Source organism: Aplysia californica, unplaced genomic scaffold (genome assembly GCF_000002075.1).
Source record: "Aplysia californica isolate F4 #8 unplaced genomic scaffold, AplCal3.0 scaffold00229, whole genome shotgun sequence".
In the NCBI taxonomy this organism is placed as follows: domain Eukaryota; kingdom Metazoa; phylum Mollusca; class Gastropoda; order Aplysiida; family Aplysiidae; genus Aplysia; species Aplysia californica.
The window spans coordinates 922,066-922,616 of NW_004797499.1; positions in this window are offsets into that span (position 1 = coordinate 922,066).

Sequence of the window (551 nt, forward strand, 5' to 3'; positions counted from 1 at the left end):
TTGCTGCCAAATAGTGCGACTGCTGTATAGCTGTTAAGACACTATCAAGACTATTAGTTCGTTTAAGAGGACGGACCTCCGAATTTAATGCTCGTCTCCGATACGGCAAAGGCAAAAGGGTTGAGAACCTTCAAAACTTCACTAAAAGACTCTAGTTCAAGAATATTCAGTCTGGGATTCGAACCAGAGTCATCATCTCCGTAGGTCAACATGATGCCAACTGAGCATGTGGCGGTTTGGGTGGGGGATGAGGGTCCAAAGAGGTAATAAAATACACACAGATGGCCCACGATATCAAAGATGTAATAGTTGTGCTCACTAATTTGTGAAATAAAATTTAACATTGTACGAGGGAGAGTCAAAAAGAAATGCAAGTTCGTTTATAACTTAAAGAAAAAAGAACGCACTAGCAACTATCATACCTCAAATTAAAGGGGAACATCTGAGGATCAATAGCCACTGTCCACCTTTTACTAAGTCCACATATTTAATATGCAGGCTACGTAAAACTGAGCAGGTTAGTCTTTGGGGTTACATTAGTCTTGATTTCT